Genomic DNA, 20378 nt, shown 5'->3' with positions numbered 1-20378 from the left:
GTTCCCCAAATCCGAACATTGTGACGATTGACACAGCCATTGATATGGAAGGTTGGTTCGTCACTAAAAATGAGGCATGAAAAGGTGTCTTCAGCATCATTTTCCATGTTCTGCATCGCAGCATAGAATTTCATCCGTTGTCCCTTGTCAACATGTCTGTCTCAGTGCCTGAACTAGCTGCAGTCTGTACGGTTTCATGTGTAGGCGTCTTTTCACAACATGTCCAATACTGGTATTGCTCACCTGAAGCTGACTGTGACTTTGAGATATGGATTTCTGGAGGCTCCGAGTAAATGCCTCTTGGATTCTCCTCACATTTTCTTCTGACCGTGCAGTTCGCAGTCGACCGGGGCTTTTTCCTTTACACAAACATCCTGTTTGCTGGAACTGTTGGAACCTCAGATGATCTTGGGAGGGGGCCTGTACACATCGTTGTTAAATCTCCTATGGAACTCACGTTGCACCATGACCACAGACCGGGTCCGTGCGAACGCAACAACACAGAATGCTTTGTGCCGAGGTGTTGCCATTGTTAGACTCGCGCGGCAGTTGAGTGAGATCACTGCTGTGCAGTTGGAGTCGGGGGACGGGAGGGGAGGAAGGCGCGGAGCACAGTCTGACTAATAATAGAAATGTGAGGCCACACCCGCTGTAACGATATGTGAATCATTCCACTGCATGGCTTGAGTACGGCGCAATAAGCCTTTGAAATCAGTTCAATTCTTTATGAAAGACCCTGTATTTGTAAATTAGCTGTTAACTGCAATATACCACCTGACATTGCAAGAAAAGATATGGAAATCTGCCTGAGGTATTGAAAATACCAAAATATACTCCCACAGTAATTATCATGAAATTTCCAGTGAAGTCTAGAGAGAGTTACCGTTACATTCAGGAGTTTACAGGAGACTGTCTCCCCAGGGAAAATTTGGATCAACAAGGACGTGTTACAGTACACTTATCATGCATTGAAGAGAACACATGGGTACTACAAAACTTCGAAACACGATTTAAGTGTGAAATTCGTGAAAATTTCTTTTCAATAACCAAGAGCAACTCACCAGCTGAGTTCAAGCATTGAATTCTCCCTTACTCATCCACACATTAGCTGCTGAAACTAATAGAAATTATATTTATGAATGCCACTGATATGACAATTCTTCGAATGCAATCCTTTTCTTCCGTATACCTAACAGTACTAAGATAGTTCTTGTGGAGGGCAAGCATTTATATTTCATCAAGTTAGGTAACTATTCTCCTTTCTTGTGTGTATTATTTTAAAAACAAAAATGTTTGCCGTGTCTAGCCTCTGTAAGAATTCCCCTAATTTATTCTGTAATGTATATGGAGGGTATAGTACAAAGACTCAGTGCAGGATTATTACACCTTTACTTATGAAGATTTATATGTATTTTGAAAAATGTAGTTAGTAGATTTAGAAATAAAGATAAAATATGGGCACCTAACTACTGCTGCCATACTATTACCATAGAACTTCAATAGGTTGGTTAAGTACTACGCATTCATGTATGCTATTTGGCATTCTAGTGTTATGAAGGATACCTACAGATCACACTACAGACTGGTATTTTCGCATGGTCAATATATTGGTTTCACCTAAATAAAAAATAAACATGAAATTATATAACCTAATTTGTGATCAGCCATGCAACCTGGTAAACATATCAATTTGTTACCAATTCCTGATCGCTCCGACCAATGATCTTTAGAGGAAGAAACGATATCTCATGGCTCTAGTTCCTCTCCTGATCATAGATCATCTCTCTCTAATCCTGACTTCACTGAATCCCAGAAACAACAACTGATATCACAAGTTACATTAAGTGATCTGGTGAGAGATTTAAAACTAACTGAAACACAAGCTGAGATTCTATCATCTCAACTTCAGGAATGGAACCTTTTACAACCTCGCACAAAAATAACACCTTTCAGAAAATGGGAATACAATCTTTCAATCTTTACAGAAAATTAACAGTTAGTTCACTGCAAAATTAATGGGCTAATGGTTGCATTTGGAAGAGATCACCACCTTGAAGAAAGGTAGCTATTCACAGAATAATCAAAATTCAGTTTGAAGGCAATGCTTCTGAATACTGAGAACGTTCATCCATCTGCTCCAGTTGCCTACACTCTGTTAATATGAAAGAGACCTATGACAGTATGATGAATGTATTGAAGTATGCTCATACGTTGAAAGTGCTCCATTATGAGGTAGCCACGAAAGCTCTTTCACTGACTGTAATTAAGTCTTCATCTTGAGTTTCCACAGGGCAGTCTGGCCAAAAAATAAGATGTTCAAGATCTTGAATTGTAGGACAGTCACAATCAGCATTCTGTGTACAATCTCATATTTTTTTTTGTGTAGACTTGGTTATTGACTTTCCAGTTCTTATCTTGTTAATGGTCTTAGACAGGCCAAGGTTGTGAAGTATGTGATCGAGTTCCTTCTGGTGAATGAATTAACAAAACAACTCTCTCAGTGATTAGACAGTATAGAAACTGTCCTTATCCACAACATTAATGGTAACCTTCTTCAGATCTAAGTCATACATATGCTAAGAGGAATGCAGCCAGGGTTGACAAAATGTCACTGTTTCCCATGTGGGTGGGGTACTAGCAAAATCATTACGAAATTAAGGAGCGACCATTAAGAAAAAACGTAGTAGTAGGACAAAGAAGTGTGGAAAACCTGCCACTCGATGTAGCTAAGATCATTTTACTATCGCATATAAAACCAGGATTAATGGAGATCTTTGTGAAGGCAATAAACATATCGGGAAGGGCATCCAATATTTTTGGACAAAATTACAAATGCTGAGTGGGGAAACCTTAAGGAAGGCATCTTTATCAGCCCACAGATATGAGATCCACTGGACGATGCTGTATCCGAAGGGACTCTCACTTCAGTTGGAACAATAGCTTAGCTTGCCTTTAAATCAGAAGTCAATTTTCTGGGGAACTACAGAACAAAAAATTACAGAGATTAGTGAAAGATTTGTTGAGGAATTAAAAATTAATGGGAAAGAGAAAGTCCCATCAGATTCACCTTTTCATTAACAATCAGATTTCTTTCCATCGAACTACAGTGACATCAGTGATGAGTATGGAAAAAAAGTTTTACAAGGTCATTTGAGAAATAGAAGAGTAATAGAGAGGCAAATGAGCATTAAACATTCTTGCTGATCACCACTGGCAACATCGTCACAGATATTTCGAAGATATATTATCGGCGTAAGTCATCCAGGAAGATGTTTAGAAAGAAGTCAGATATTTTACTAAATTTTAAGCTTATTTTGGTTGTTTGATTTGGATTAACTCACTAATGCCCAAGTTACTTTTGTTTTCCAGAGATATTTTTACTCAAAAATGTTTAAAAGTGTTAAAATATATCTCCTATTAGGAAACCTTTAGGACAAGTGTCACAGATAAGCAGATAATACCCATCCTCGTATGAGGATATGGGTATTAAAATTATGAAGTTTCAAAGCTCTATTGTCTTACATAACAGCAGTCATGTACATCAACTCCAACTTTTTGTGGTACACATTAAAACATTGTACGCAGAGGGTCACATGGAAATTTTGGCAATAGGTTCTAGACATTCCTTCATCTCCTTACTCATTTTCCGAGGATAGTCATCTGTTTGATCCTCTCTTACAGCACATTTTACTCTATATCATAGAGATCAGAGATGAATCAGGTCTCTGTAAGTGAAACAATTATCAAAGAGCACTACTATGTGACTCCTAGGATTATCCACACAGTCTATCATGTTCAGAACAACATGGGATCCTAGCAACATCTCCTGTCTTTCACCCTCGGTCTGTTTCTTTCCAAAATACAGACTGAAATTGAAACAGTAACCACTAAATCCACACAGGGCCCATAACTTGTACTTCAATCTAATAAGTTTGACGTTGAACTGTTTCAAAATACTGTATTACGAGGATGAGTCAGTAAATAAGTCGCAAACGTGTTTGCCTTATACCATTTGAAATTATGCGCTCAAGTTTTGCCAGCAGATGGCAGCAGATGTATGCTTGTCGTACGACATCTCACAGGCACTCAGTCAGTCAGAGGCTGTTAGTGCATGATGGCACATGTGTTGCGTGACTGTACACGAGAAGAACAGAGTGCAGTTGTGCATTTTTTTATGGGCCAAAGGACTGTCCATAGAAGAACTGCATCACAAAATGCATCCCGTCTAAGGTGAAAGCTGTTTCTCACAGAAAGCTGTGTTCGATTGGATCCATAAGTTTAACCATGGAAGGAAAAGCATCAGAGATGGGGAGCGTCCTGGTCGTCCTGCAGAGGTGTCAACTGCAACCACACTGCAGCGTGTGGAACAACTCATCTGTAATGAATGGCGTGTGACGATTGATGACGTAGCGTGTGCTGTAGGCTGTTCACATGGAACCGCATGGAACATCGTGCATGAGCAGTTGCAGTTTCGTAAAGTTTTTGCATGGTGGGTGCCCCTCCAGTTGACTGAGCAACACAAACTGAACAGAATGGGTCTGTCCTTGCAGCATCTCACTCGGTACACAGAGGAAGGAGAGGACTTCGTGGCACGAATTGTTACGGGGGACGAGTCTTGGGGTCACCACTTTCAACCCGAATCCAAACGATCACGTATGGAATGGAAACATACCGCCTCCCCAACAAGAAAAAGTTCAAGATGATTCCATCGGCCCGCAAGGCTTTGCTCAGCGTGTTCTGGGACATGCGCGGAGTCGTACTACAAAATTCCAGCCTTATGGTGAAACTGTGAATGCCGCGTCGTACTACACCACTCCGCGGGAACTCCGACAAGCCATTCGCTGCAAGCGACCTGGAGTCCTGTCAAAGAGTGTGATTCTTCTGGATGACAATGCCCGCCCTCACACAGCAAGACTAACGCACGAGCTGTTACGAACATTTCATTGGGAATGCTTGAGTCATTCACCATACAGTCCTGACTTAGCTCCCAGTGATTTTCATCTGTTTGGGTCCCGAAAAAATCATTTGGGTGGCTGTCATTTTGAAACAGATGATGCCGTAATCTATGAGATTACACGTTGGCTGCGACAACAACCAAAAGGACTTCTTTGCAGCTGGCTTTCAAGGACTTGTAAAGAGATGGGATAAGTGCCTGAATGTACAGGGCGAATGTGGAAAAGTGAAATAAATGTCAGAAAGTTACTTTGACTATTTTTGCCTCAATTCAGTTTTGTAATTTATTGACTCACCCTCGTACATCCATAGTATTAAACTATCATTTCATCTACCACTAGATATTCTTCAAACACTTTGAACTGTTAAAATGCTCCATTCATCATCTGAATCGGAGGATGTATCTTGAAGCCCTTGTCATTCTTGTTTTCACTGACAAGATCACTGTTGCAAAAATGAATGAGTCTCTTCTAGATATTTATTTCTTGGTGTTGCTTCCTTGACAATTTCTACACCTAAGTCTACATCTTTAGACTAATACACTTTGTGGCATCCCTTAGTTCGTGAGGGCTGCGAGCAAAATCTGAGATATTCTTTACTTACAACATATCAAACAGTTTCCCTTACAATGTGTTAAGTAACACTTCATGAATAATATTTTCAAAGATTTATTAAGGTAAGAGAGATTAGAGTTCCTACTTCATTCTCTCTCGTTTCACCTTGGTATTTTCTCTTATCCAGCAGGTTTGTATATTGGGTATTTTCCTTCTTCCAGTCTATTTTCTCCTCAATAAAGAGGCACCATTTTCTTGATTTACTGATGTAACTAGCTGAAAGATTTTGAACGAACTCTTCTCTTTCACCACGTTTCCACAGAAGAAGCAAAATGCAGAATATAGAATTGAAATATAATTCAGAGTACTACAAGCCAAGACAGTCAGGGACCTCACACAATGCTAGGGGCTTTACGTCGCACCGACACAGATAGGTCTTATGGCGACGATGGGATAGGAAAGACCTAGGAGTTGGAAGGAAGCGGCCGTGGCTTTAATTAAGGTACAGCCCCAGCATTTGCCTGGTGTGAAAATGGGAAACCATGGAAAACCATCTTCAGGGCTGCCGACAGTGCGATTTGAACCCACTATCTCCCGGATGCAAGCTCACAGCTGCGCGCCTCTAACTGCATGGCCAACTCGTCCGGTAAAAATCTTATTTATACGTAATCTGTTCATACGTTATCTGTTTATACGAAATTCGCTATTATACTTATTAAGTGTCAGTGAAATATAACTTAGTTTTGCATAATTGTAGTGAGCACATGCTTTTTAAAAGAAACTACTGTATTTACGAAGTTTCCTCTTTGTCGCCGGAGGAGGAAGTAGAGCGGTCAGGTTTCAGTGCTGAAACAGAACACAAAGAATTTTGCCAAGTGACATTGTTGACCCTTACATACTGGTGGCTAAAGAAAGGCCAACCGAGCGAGTTCCCTTCACTCTCTATGTAGCTCTTCCTCTACCTTCGTTATTTTTTAACCTTCATAATGCCGCATAAGATTAAGATACATTATAAGCAAAGTGGGCGGTTTCGGTGCTGAAACAAAAGACAATACAGTAAATCTGTTTGAATATGAGAATTTCTAACCACACCCGGGCGACTGGAGTGGAACATTGATGATGATGATGAGAATTTCTTTCGTGGGAACAATGGAGAAGTAAAATGTCCACGGAGCCAGTATCTGGTGTTTACTGTTCAACAGCAGTTTTGTCATTCAGTTGTTAGCCATGGAGAACAGAAAAAGGAAAAGTTATAACCTAGATGAAAAGGTAAAATTTATACGACAAGTGGACGCTAATCCATACAAAACTAAAGTTGAAATTGCTTCAGACTTAGGGAATGCTTATACCACACAATGTACAGCCATCAGTAAAGAAATGCTATTTTGGATGAGTTCTTAAAACTGGGTTCAAAATCAGCAAAGCGCAGCTGTCAGCAAGAAGGAAGGTATGTAGATTTAGAGAAAGCACGTTTATCATGGTTACAGCAAAAGTGGGCTGTAGCTCTACCAATTAATGGCGACATGCTGAAGGTAAAAATAATGAGTATCGCTACTGATTTCAGGGTTTCATCAGGATGGTTGCAAGGATTTAAAGATCGTCACGGAATCACAGGGAGAACAATTTGCAGTGACTCAAAAGCTGTGGATGAAGTCATGGTGTAACACTGGAAAGAAGAGGTTCTGCCAAGTATCGTAAGCGATTATCAGCCTCCAAACATCTACAACTGTGATGACACCAGCCTATTCTACAATCTCCTTCCTAATGAAACATTAGCCATGGAGGGAAGAAAAGTAAAATTTGTGTAACAGTACTTCTCGCCACCAATGCAGATGGATCTGACACACTTCCTCCACTTGTGATAGGAAAATCGAAGAATCCGAGATATTTTAAGAGTGCGAAAACAAAACCTACGGAATATGAATCCAACAGAAATTCGTGGATGACTATACTTCTAATGGAACAGTGGTTGAAAAAACAGGACATTAAAATGAAAAAGAAACAGAAGAAGATCCTTCTTCTTATGGATCAATGTGCAGCACATCCCCCTCAAATCATTCTGGAGAATGTCCGAGTGGAAATTTTCCCCTCCTAACTGTACCAATGTTCTACAACCACTTGATGTGGGCATCACTGCAAATTTTAAAGTGCATGCAGGAAATGAACCTCTCTCCATAAATTTGCTACAAGCCATTGACTTTATTTTGGCTGCCTGGAAGCAGGTGTCATCCTCCACAATCAGCAACTGTTTCTGCAAAGCTGGTGTCTTACTAGAAGAGGCTGCCTCTTATAATGGTTTTGGGGACAAAGTTTTGTCTGGCAATGAGCTGAAGCTACCGGAGGGTGTAGAATTCAATACTTTTGAGCATTTCAATGGTAACCTGGCTGTATGTGGAGAACTACCGGATGAAGAGATTATTTCTGATGTAGGCCAACAATGCGGTGGTGATGGACAAGCGATAGTGACAGTGATGGAGATGAAGATAACGACTTGAATCTTGAAACACCTGAACTGAGTAAAGTGTTAAGTGCAATCGATGTGTATAGGCGTTACATCAGTGCGAAACAATGTAGTGAAAATGAATTCATTACTAAGTCTGCAAAAGGAGGTTTATACTCTTAATGCAAGAAAAGTGATACAAGCCAAACTATCTGATTTTTTTTTTTTTTTACGACTGGACCAAGTTCAAAATAATATTTTCTGTCTTAATGTACGAGGGCTATGCCGAAAGTTTTAGCAGTGTGAGAAAAAAAATTATTTGCGAAAAAACAATTACAACTTTTCAAAATACTCTCCATTAGCACGTATACATTTTTCCATTCTCTGAAACCACTTAGAAAACGTTTCAGTCCAAGCTTCTTTCGGGATGTCACTTAGTGCACTCTCGTACACTGCAATCTTCATCTGACGAAAACCACTCCCGACGTATTTCTTCCTTGGTCTTAGGGAACAGAAAGAAGTCACATGGGGCCAGGTCAGGTGAACAGGGGGGATGAGGTAACACTCGCACTTTTCCCTTTCCAAGAAGTCCATTGTTCTGGCAGCCCTGCGTGCAGATGCACTGTCGTGATGCAGCAGAAGGTGCCCACTCTTGGACTTTGGGTACTGTGACTTTGGGAAGACAGTCATGCACATACCATTCAGCACTGACTGTACGACGTGGGTCCAAGATCACAGAGGTGAGATGCCCCATTTTTGTAAAAAAAAAAAAAAAAGTTGCCACCATCTTCTTTCTGGAGCTCCGACTTCATCGAACTTTTGTGGGTGGTTCCTCCCCTGGAAAGCACCACACAGAAGACTGTCTCTTTGTTTCAGGGTCATAATGGTAGACCCATGTTTCATCACCTGTGACGATATTGTAGTGTCTTCAGACTGCCCTCCATTGAATTTTTCTAGCATGAAATGACACCAGTCCACTCTCTCCTCGTTTTGGCTTTCTGTCAGGGAATGTGGCACCCAACGGGCACATCTCTTGGTAAGGCCTAAATAATCGTGAATGATGGTCTGCGCTGCTCTTGACCCAATATTTAAGGTCCCTTCAATGTCACAAAATGTAAGATGTGGATCTGCTTTGATCATTTCCCTCACAGCATCAATGTTTTCTTGAGTCACAGCTGTTGCTGGGCACTTCGGACGAGATTCATCTTCAATTGACTGCCGACCCCTTGAAAACTCGCGAAACCAATTTCCAACTGTGGCTCTAGAAGGGGCAGTCTCACCAAAAACGCGCAGCAAAGAAGAATGGCATTCTTCGGCACTTAATTTCTTTTTATAATCATAAAAAATCATTGCTCGAAAATCGCAGCGCGACAGATCCATCTTGCACCGTGTCCGACTCAGCACTGCCTGTGCTTTCTTCCCTTGCTGTGGAGGAACTACTACTAGGAAGGGTTGCCCGCGCATGTTCCAAGGTTGAAAAACATCGCTCTTTCAAATGAAAATAATCCCATTGTCCTCAGAATTACGGTTTACGTGCTGCTAAAAACTTTCGGCATAACCTTTGTATTTATTATTTGGAAGGATAAACACATGTAGGTCTATTCCCTTGGTTTTTCAGTAAATATGTGCTATACTGCATAAGTCTGATTTCTAGTAATTCTGAGTTACTAGTAGTTTTTTTCTCTTACCTTGATGTACGTATAAGTCAGGTTCAACTGTAGTTTACAAATGCAATACGAGCAAGCGACAACAATGCCTGTGAATGCCGAAAAAACAAATGCCTACAAGACCTGCCTAGCAACAACTATACATAACTGCATATCACATGTTCAATTTCATAACGCGTTATCCTTCAACTTTTCATCTTGGAACAAATCCTTTAACTCGTTATTGACCTTTAATACAACGTCTTCATATGTGAATGCAACACAACAAAATTATACTAGACCTGCTTATGAACTTCAACTGGAATTGTTTTGGCACGAAATAGTGTTGATCTTTTTACTCTTTTGACTGCGATCATTGTGTTATAAACATCATCAACTGGAATTGCTTCCACACGAAACAGTGTTAATTTTTCTAGTACTCTTTTTGTCTGTGATCATTGTGTTATGTGTTTTTAAAACATCATGATTTAATTTTTGCACTGCTTTGCTAATTGGGAAGCCCCACGTGGCTCAGACGGAAGTTTGCCACCTCTCACTGCTGGGTTCTGTGGTTCAAATTCCGGTAACTCCATGTGAGATTTGTGCTGGACAAAGTGGAGGCGGGACAGCTTTTTCTCCGGGTGCTCCGGTTTTCTCTGTCATATTTCATTCCAGCAACACTCTCCAGTATCATTTCATTTCATCTGTCATTTATTAATCATTGCCCCCAGAGAAGTGCGACAGGCTTTGGCAGCCGGCACAATTCCTATCCTCGTTGCTAGATGGGGGCTTCATTCATTCCATTTCTGACCTGGTCGAATGACTGGAAACAGGTTGTGGATTTTCATTCATTTTCATTTGCTAATTGGCTGATGACACATCAAATGTCTTGAAACCGGTCCCACTTCTATTTGGTTCAACTTAACAAGTGAGTATTGAAAAGGTGGATCCTTCCTTCTGTTTAGTGTTGTATATTTCTCTATTCAATACGGAACAATCATGAAATGTTTAACTTTAAATATTAACTGAAGAGAATGAAGTAAGTGCGAGAAAGAAACAAATACCTCCTCTGAAGCGTCGTTGGCTGGAAAGGCTTAAGAAGAAGGATTTAGCCAGCCAAACAAAATCAGTAATTGTGAATGTATTGCAATATGTGTAGAAGCTGGCCGACTCACATTTTTTTCAGACTGTGAATTTCAAGAAAAGCATAGAAGTGATCACAGTAATGTGTAATGTTAGCCTTTGTTTGATCCAGAGATGTGTTAATGAAGCAAAATATTCACCCAACTTAAAAGTATTTTCATCTCCAAGGAAAAACTATGTAAGGGAGAAAAAAAAAATGTGCTTAGTTATTTTAACGGCAATGTAGCTAGGCAAACTGTGCTAGAATTTTATGACTGCAGTGAATTTCCTACAGCGGAAAAAGTGCGTATAAAGCTAAGAGAGAAATTCAGATATAGTTGAAGTGTAGGTTCAGTGTAACGAATGCTTCACAATTTAGGCTTCAAAAATGAGGGCTAATGATGGAAGAAAATTTCTGCTAGAAAGACAGAAGATTGTCGTAGCTCGAGCACAAGTTTTGAGAAAAATGTATGACCTGAAACATGAACAACATCCGAGGCAACGTATTTATTTAGATGGGACTTGGATGAATTAGCCGCACAGTAAGCATTTCATTCGGCAACATTCAGACAAGAGCGGTGGATTGAAGGTGCCAACCGTAAAATGTGAAAGACTGACTGTTTACATGCAGGGGGTATTAAAGGTTTTATACCATGGTGATGAGAAAATGATCGTGAAGTGGATCCAATTCACAATGTCTTAATTACTGGGATGATGCTTATTATCTAAAGGGGTTCAAAATCACAGGTAATGTAGACTCATGGTGTTTCTTGCATAGTGGTACTAATCACAGGTTATGGAAACCCATGGTATGTCACGCACAATGGCACCACTCGCAGGTAGCACAAACCAATGGTGTTTCGCACATAAGGGCACCACCCACAAGCAACGTAGACCTATGGTGCTCCTCACCTAGGTGTACTAATCGTGGGCGCCAGTAATCCTGTGGTGTTCCTCATTTGCGGAACTAATCACAAGTCACGTATACTCATTGGGTCACTCACATAGTGGTATTAATCATAGGCAAAGCAGACCTACCGTGCATCACACATTATGGTAACGCCCACAGGCAACACAATCCCATGGTGTTCCTCATATAATAATAATAATAATAATAATAATAATAATAATAATAATAATAATAATAATAATAATAATAATAATATTACTCCTCTCTGGCAACGCAGACCAATGGTTTTCCTCAAATAGTGGCGCTGCTATTCCTGTGGTGTTTCTCACAATGTAGTACTGACCGCAGGCAATGCAGACCCAGGGTGTAGTACATAAAGTGCCACTACTCATAGGTAAGGAAGACCATACTGAACACAGTGGAACGGACCAGTGGAATACACATGATGATCTCTTTCACAAGCAACACTCAGATCCATACGTTCCGCGCAGAATGGTACTGCTGCTATATAATGTAGAACCTCGCAAGGTGGTACCAGTTGCAAGTAACATCGAACCATGGTGTTCTGCACGTAATGGTACGAACCACAAGTAATCTCATGGTTCTAATGTCATCATTCCTTGGTCGTTTTTTCAGTCATCTCTTACGACAGGCAGGGAATACTGTGGGTGTAGTCTACGTCTGTGTTCCACACCCACAGCGGGTGGAGAGAGAGGGAAAAGAAATAAAAATGGGATCTGACACTTCAAAAATGAAGTACCAGACAAAGAAAGACAGGGGCCACGAAGGGCATGAAAATGAAAGACTCCTAGGCCTCGGATGCTCTAATACCATTAAGGTCGGAAAAAAACAAAAGTTGTCCAAGGGAGGTCGGAGAGGATAGATGAAAGTGAGGAGCGTGGCACAAGTAAGTGGAAGCAATGCCAGGACTCAGCTAAGGGCCCCTCGTCGCCAACCAACACTCCCAAGCTGAAAACCCCTGGGGCCACTTTTAGTCACCTCTTAAGGCAAGCAGGGGATACCATGGGTGTATTCTTCATTTGTGTCCCCCACCCACACGGGGAAAGTGGTTTAGAGAAGACCTGCTATTAAGTCTGGAAGAACCTTCTGAAATAGTTATGGATAATGCTCCGTATCATTCAGCTTTACTTGAGAAAGTACCCAGAACAAGCCGGAAAAAGAAAAACTCAAGAGTGGTTGCTGAAGAAAAAATATGCCTTTTAGTCAACAAGAAACTCAAGCTGAACTTTTGGAAAATTATGCTCCCTTCAAAGTAGAAAAGAAGTACTAGCTTGATGAATTAGATCTTTCATGGAGCCATGAGATAGTAGGTTGCCACCTACCACTGCCAATACAACTCAATTAAATTGATTTGGGCTCAAGTCAAGAGAGAACTGGCAGACAGGTATAAGAACTTCAAAATAAAAGATGTATAAAAACTCACGTCAGAAGCCATCAACCGTGTGACTGCAGCAGATTGGGAAAAGTGCTCCAATCATGCGGAAAATCTTCCAGACGACGACTGAGCCAAGGAAATAGTAAGGGATAAAAGAATGGAGCCAATCATTATTAGTGTTACATTGTAACTGAATGTAAACTTATTTTTTAAGTAGTTCTTTTTCTATATCACACAGACAAATATAGAGTATTCAAATATTTAAAGTTATATTGTACACCATACACAAATATTTTAATACAACTGATAAAGATTAATATGTAACCCAAAAGTATTTACCATTTTCTGTAATGCGCTGGTGTGTGCGACCCAAAAGACTTCAGCTAGTGACATTTGTATGTACGATTGCTTGCCGGGCCATTTTCTAGGAAAACAAAAATACCCACAGAAATATGTTCCAGATAAAAAGTTAAGTCAGACGATTTTCTACATATTTTCTGCAGACAAAATTTTATTGGCTCAAAAAACAAAAAATCTTGGCTGGTTACTGAAATTTTCAATATACGATTCTACGGATTTTAATTTACTTGTTGAAGTTTTTATTAATAATTATTTAAAGCGGTTTATATGGAAAATAATTATACTACTGAAATCAGCAGTCTTTTCTGAAGCTTGCAGTATAATTTGTTTTGGAACATTGTATGAGGTAACATCATACTACCTCCAAAATGATGTGTTCAATAATTTTAGACTTTTCTTTGCCAGTTGCAAAATAAACTTGGCAACAGTGTAATTTCTCTAACCCACCTAATTTGGTGGTTGTGACTTTAGACAAAAGAGTTAGTGAATCATCATCATCAATGTCCTACTTCAGTCGCCTGGATGTGGTTAACAAGCCTCCTCCACTCCTTTCTGTCCTTCCACTTTTCCTGCTCCATTACTTCTGCCACATCCAATGTCCTTCTAAATCTGATCCGTCCACTTTCTTCTCAGTCTTCTAACTGGTCTCTTTCCCGTAACGTCTCTTTCCAATTCCCTTCTTGCTACCCATTCCTTTCCCATTTATATTTTTACATGTCCCAACCATCTCAGCCTTGCTTTCTGTACGTTCTCTACAAACGGTTCTATATTTAGCTCTTCCCTAAATTCTATCTCTTGTTTTTTTTTTAACCAATGTTTTTAAAAATGTCATTTCCACTGCTTTGATCTTACTATCTTGTCTCTTATTAGTTACCAGCATTTCTAGTCTGTATGTTACAACTGGTTAAATTTAATTCTCTTGGGTACTTTATCATCCCATAAAAGCTCTCCAACTTGATGATAAAATGTTGTACCTTTACTTAGTACATACATACATATACATTATCATTATAGACTGTTATGCCTTTCAGCATTCAGTCTGCAAGCCTCTGAGAATTTACTAAACGTCGCCACAATCCTTGATTTGCAACTAGTGTTGTAGCCTCATTTAGTTCTATACCTCTTATCTTTAAATCGTTAGAAACAGAGTCTAACCATCGTCGTCTTGGTCTCCCTCTACTTCTATTACCCTCCATAGTAGAGTCCACTATTCTCCTAGGTAACCTATCCTCCTCCATTCGCCTCACATGACCCCACCACCAAAGCCGGTTTATGCATACAGCCTCATCCATCGAGTTCATTCCTAAATTAGCCTTTATCTCCTCATTCCGAGTACCCTCCTGCCATTGTTCCCACCTGTTTGTACCGGCAATCATTCTTGCTACTTTCATGTCTGTTACTTCTAACTTATGAATAAGATATCCTGAGTCCACCCAGCTTTCGCTCCTGTAAAGCAAAGTTGGTCTGAAAACAGACCGATGTAAAGATAGTTTCATCTGGGAGTTGACTTCCTTCTTACAGAATACTGCTGATCGCAATTGCGAGCTCACTGCGTTAGCTTTACTACACCTTGATTCAATCTTAGTTACTATATTACCATCCCGGGAGAACATACAACCTAAATACTTGAAATTATCAACCTGTTCTAGCTTTGTATCACCAATCTGACATTCGATTCTGTTGAATTTCTTACCTACTGACATCAATTTAGTCTTCGAGGGGCTAATTTTCAAATTATACTCATTGCACCTGTTTTCAAGTTCCAAGATATTAGACTGCAGGCTTTCGGCACAGTCTGCCATTATGAAGAAGTCATCAGCATAGGCCAAACTGCTTACTACATTTCCACCTAACTGAATCCCTCCCTGCCATTTTATACATTTCAGCAGATGATCCATGTAAACTACGAACAGCAAAGGTGAAAGATTACAGCCTTGTCTAACCCCTGTAAGTACCCTGAACCAAGAACTCATTCTACCATCAATTCTCACTGAAGCCCAATTGTCAACATAAATGCCTTTGATTGATTTTAATAATCTACCTTTAATTCCACAGTCCCCCAGTATAGTGAACATCTTTTCCCTCGGTACCCTGTCACATGCTTTCTCTAGATCTACAAAACATAAACAGAACTGACTATTCTTCTCGTAGCATTTTTCAATTATCTGGCGCATAATGAAAATCTGAACCTGACAGCCTCTCTGTGATCTGAAACCACACTGGTATTCATCCAACTTCCTCTCAACGACTGATCGCACCCTCTCTTCCAAGATGCCAGTGAATACTTTGCCTGGTATACTAATCAATGAGATACCTTGATAATTGTTGCAATCCTTCCTGTTCACTTGCTTATAGATAGGTGCAATTACTGCTTTTATCCAATCTAAAGGTACCTTACCAACACTCCACGCTAATTTTACTACTCAATGAAGCCATTTCATCCCTGCCTTCCCACTATACTTCACCATTTCAGGTCTAATTTCATCTATTCTTGCTGCCTTATGACAATGGAGTTTTTTAACCACCCTTTCCACTTCCTCAAGCATAATTTCACCAACATAATTTTCCTCCTCCCCATGAGCTTGGCTGTTTGCAACACCACCAGGATGATTTCCTTTTACATTGAGAAGATGTTCAAAATATTCCCTCCACCTCTCCAGTGATTCCCTGGAATCTTTTATGAGTTCACCTGAATTACTCAAAACACTGTTCATTTCCTTTTTCCCTCCCTTCCTAAGATTCTTTATTACTGTCCAGAAAGGTTTCCCTGCTGCTTGACCTAGCCTTTCCAGGTTATTACCAAAATCTTCCCATGACTTCTTTTTGGATTCAACAACTATTTGTTTCGCTCTGTTTCATCTACGTACAGTCCGACTCGTTGGATGAATGGTCAGCGTACTGGCCTTCGGTTCAGAGGGTCCCGGGTTCGATTCCCGGCCGGGTCGGGGATTTTAACCTCCATTGGTTAATTCCATTGGCCCGGGGGGCTGGGTGTTTGTGCTGTCCCCAACATCCCTGCAACTCACACACCACACATAACACTCTCCTCCACCACAATAACACGCAGTTTCCTACACATGGCAGATGCCGCCCACCCTCATCGGAGGGTCTGCCTTACAAGGGCTGCACTCGGCTAGAAATAGCCACACGAAATTATTATCTACGTACAAATGCCTGTCTGCCTCTGCCCTTGTTTGGAGAAATTTCTGATAAGCCTTTTTACGTTTACAGGCTGCTCTCACTTCATCATTCCACCAAGATGTTCGCATTTTCCCATCTTTACACACAGTTGTTTTTAGGCATTCCCTTGCTGTTTCTACTACAGCATCCCTGTATGCCACCCATTCACTTTCTATATCCTGAACCTGCTTACTGTCTACTGTTCAAACCTCCTCACTAATCACATCCATGTACTTCTGTCTAATTTCCTCGTCCTGCAGATTTTCTACCCTTATTCGTTTGCAGACAGATTTCACTTTATCTACCCTAGGCCTAGAGATACTTAGTTCACTACAATTCAGATAGTGATCTGTATCATCGAAAAATCCGCGAAAAACTCGCACATACCTAACAGATTTCCTGCATTCAAAGTCTGTTAAGATATAGTCTATTATGGATCTGGTACCCCTAGCCTCCCATGTGTAGCGGTGAATAGCCTTATGTTTGAAGAATGTATTTGTAACAGTTAAACCCATACTAGCACAGAAGTCCAGCAAACGCTTCCCATTCCCATTAGCTTCCATATCTTCCCCACATTTACCAATCACCCTTTCGTACCCTTGAGTTCTATTCCCAACTCTCGCATTGAAATCGCTCATTAGCACTATTCTATCCTTGCTGTTGACCCTGACCACGATGTCACTCAATGCTTCATAAAACTTGTCAATTTCATCCTCATCTGCACCCTCACATGGTGAATACACGGACACAATTCTTGTCCTAATTCCTCCAACTGACAAATCCACCCACATCATTCGCTCATTTACATGCCTAACCGAAACTATGTTGCGTGCAATGGTATTCCTGATAAAGAGCCCTACCTCAGACTCTGCCCTTCCCTTTCTAACACCCATCAAGTACACTTTATAATCTATATCTTCCTCATTATCTCCCCTTACCCGAATATCACTTACTCCTAGCACATCCAGATGCATCCTCTTTGCTGACTTAGCCAATTCTACCTTCTTTCTTCCATAAGCCCCATTAAAATTGATAGCTTCCCATCGAATTCCATTTCGTTCGCCAAGTTGTTTCCAAGGAGTCCCTCGCCTGTCAAATGGGAGTGGGACTCCATTACCCCCATAAAGGTCTGTTATTAATTTCAGGGATTGTTTCATTACTTCCATTAATAATGCTACCCAGATATGTAAACTGTTCTACATTCTCTAACTGTTCTCCGTCTATGTTCACTTGGCTTCTCTTTTTCTCTTCTCCACAGTGCATGACTACAGTTTTCTTTTTACTAATTACCATTCCAAACTGCTTCACATTCCAAACGTCCAGTCTCATTTGAAATTCTTTTTCTCACTTTCCCCAAATCACCACATCATCTGCAAATACCAAAGCATTAACTTCATGACTACTGACACTCTGTTTTACAAGTTTTATGATTTGATCCATCAATATGATAAACAATAATGGCAACAGTGCACTTCCTTGCTTGAGTCCTTTATTTGTATACAATGTTTCAGAGTCACCACTTGTACACTGCTTTTACTCTCATGATACAATATTTTTATCTTGTTAATGATTTTGGTACATACCTTTTCAGTAGGCATTCCCATACATGTTTTCTCTTAACTGAATCAAACTTTTTCCAAATCCAAAAATACGAAGATGACTTCCTTGTTCCTTTCCGGATGTTTTTCCATTATCGTTCGCACTGTAAATATCAAGTCTATTGCGCCATCTCCAGCATCCGAGATGATTGGTGCCGAAGAAAACTCCAGCCAGGGTCGGTAGGCATCTCAGGGTAAATAATGAAGTTAAATTTAAAATTTTTTATTTTATTTTATGTGGATTCCAGATGATGCAGATACTCAAGTACGCATTTCTTCAATCCAAAAAAGAATATTGATGGGCGACTCCACCAAACGCACAATAGTGACATCAGTTATCATAAATTGGGCTACCTTAACTCTAACTTACATACTATTCGAACTAACTATAAATGATATTAAATTATACCTTTTTTACTAATATTGATTCATGAAAAGGAAATATGATGGATAAATTGTGAAGTATCTGCTTGAAAATCCCAAAATTAATCAACTGATTCTGATTACAGTCTTCAGATTTTTTGTAGTGCATATAATCATTAGCCATCGTATGAATTAATATAATCGTCATTGACATGGATAGCCACTTCATGTTTGTCTAACATTAGATGAGAAAATAAAATAAATAAGTTATTAACAAATTCGCTTGAGTTAAATTAATTGTTCAGTCTTGCTCACACAAAACATACTTCATTTTATCGTTCATCTTTGATTTCAAGGACAATGACTTTCGTTGTTCATATTGTAGGTAGCATTAATGGGCTACAATTCATTCAAAATTAAAATATTTTGAGTGATTAGCATTGCATTAAAACATCTATTATGTTTCAAAATCAAACAAATCATAAATAACCAAATAACTTCTCAATTGAACTAGAAATCTAATGTATGACCTCATGAAGTTCACCTTTAAGTAAAGAGAATTTGTTTTTGTTTTTCTTTTTCTTTTTTTTCTTTGCTAGGGGCTTTACGTCGCACCGACACAGATAGGTCTTATGGCGACGATGGGATAGAAAAGGCCTAGGAGTTGGAAGGAATCGGCCGTGGCCTTAATTAAGGTACAGCCCCAGCATTTGCCTGGTGTGAAAGTACGTAAAGAGAATACCATAAATGAAGATTTGAAATGACTACCAACCTCTCAATATTAATAATAAGATGTATTAATGACTATACATGCCAATAAATACCTGCCATACTTCATATACTATCAAACGCAACCTATAAGTAGGTACCTAATGTTGAAATATTCATTTAAACGAATAATGATGCATATTAGAATTCATTTTGATGATCAACCCTGCCATATTATTCGTAAGTATCGTATTATGCTGCCCTTTATTATGTGATATGGATCATCTATCAATGAAACATCTCTATTGTTTCGATAAATAGGTATTAATGATCCGCGTCTGCACCAATATTTTATCCTTTATCTTCTCATATTTCATTCATTTCAATCATATCCTCGCAGCATTAACAACTCAATTCTTTCCTTCCTATCTTCATATAACATCATCTCATACCTCTATTCTCATTTTTCACTTCATACCTAACGTAACACATTTCAATATTCATCTTATATAACCTACACTGATGCAAAAATTCTCCTCATCTTTAAAGTAAATCAATTTCCGGATCAGTATTTACATTTTTAATATCAACGTGTCTTCAGTCTATCTGTATATCCGTACCTAACCTTATCTCACTCATTTATGGCAACAGACAACCTATATTTGTTAAATACTTTATCCTACATTTCCCCTATCTTTCCACGGCATTCTATTCTTAAAATATTTCACACGTGTTATGGCATGATATACTGTAACTGACTGATATCGTAGAAATCACACTATCATACTATCATATAATATACTGTAGTCTCTTCCCAAATTGGATATGATCTTATTTTTTTTAGAAGACTACCTAATTCCTTCCTTAAAATGAAACACTATTGGGTCATTCGCGAGAAAATAGATTATATTGATATGTCTCGAAGATATAAATGATCTATCACATGATTATCAAAATACAAACAATCTACAATGCGTGAAAACTATGAAATTCAATTGATATTACTCTGAAACTCATTCTCCGCCTGCCGGGATTGTGTTAATTCTGTTTAGCCATCAGTTGCATTGGTTAGCCTCATTGTTCAGCCAATAGTCATCAGGATTTCCTCGGGAATCGAGCTCTGCTTTGCCCATCAAATCGGCTGGGTT

The 20378-nt window shown here is 39.5% G+C and overlaps 1 protein-coding gene across 2 annotated transcripts in view; it reads right to left on the bottom strand.

Annotated features, from left to right (window-relative positions):
• The window catches only part of LOC136868747 (zinc finger protein 665), a 114335-nt gene that overhangs the window by 64788 nt on the left and 29169 nt on the right, over positions 1 to 20378 (bottom strand). The gene's annotated exons all lie outside the window — the stretch shown is intronic.

This window comes from Anabrus simplex, chromosome 1 (assembly GCF_040414725.1).
Source record: "Anabrus simplex isolate iqAnaSimp1 chromosome 1, ASM4041472v1, whole genome shotgun sequence".
Lineage (NCBI taxonomy): Eukaryota > Metazoa > Arthropoda > Insecta > Orthoptera > Tettigoniidae > Anabrus > Anabrus simplex.
This window is presented reverse-complemented; position numbering and strand designations above follow the sequence as displayed.